General features: G+C 42.9%; 1 long non-coding RNA gene across 1 annotated transcript in view; it reads left to right on the forward strand.

The window, feature by feature from the left end:
• LOC104956965 (uncharacterized) overlaps window positions 1–350 on the forward strand; it is an 8,697-nt gene that overhangs the window by 5,455 nt on the left and 2,892 nt on the right. The gene's annotated exons all lie outside the window — the stretch shown is intronic.

Raw genomic sequence — 350 nt, forward strand, 5'->3', positions numbered from 1 at the left:
AGAGTAGAGGACAGAGAGAGTAATGAACAGGAAGAAGACAGAGAGACTCAAGAAGATGGAGGAGAGGCTGCAGGTTATGGGAAGGAGAGAGAAATGGAAACTGAATGTTGACAATGTTTTCATTTTAGCCTCTTCTGCATGTCCAGATCAATAATAGCAACAATCAATTGATTCTTATGTATTACACTTTCAAAAATAATGTACGCTGCAGCCCACTGACATGGTTTGAAATCAATATAGTATCCAATGTGTGACCCCCCACAGGACTTAAAGAGCACCAACTAGATCATTACAATCCCCCAAATATAGGGGGGTCTCCCCGAACCCCCCTAGCATGTTTGGACCTCGGT

This window comes from Notothenia coriiceps, unplaced genomic scaffold (assembly GCF_000735185.1).
Source record: "Notothenia coriiceps isolate Sejong01 unplaced genomic scaffold, NC01 NC01_scaffold00026422, whole genome shotgun sequence".
NCBI lineage: Eukaryota > Metazoa > Chordata > Actinopteri > Perciformes > Nototheniidae > Notothenia > Notothenia coriiceps.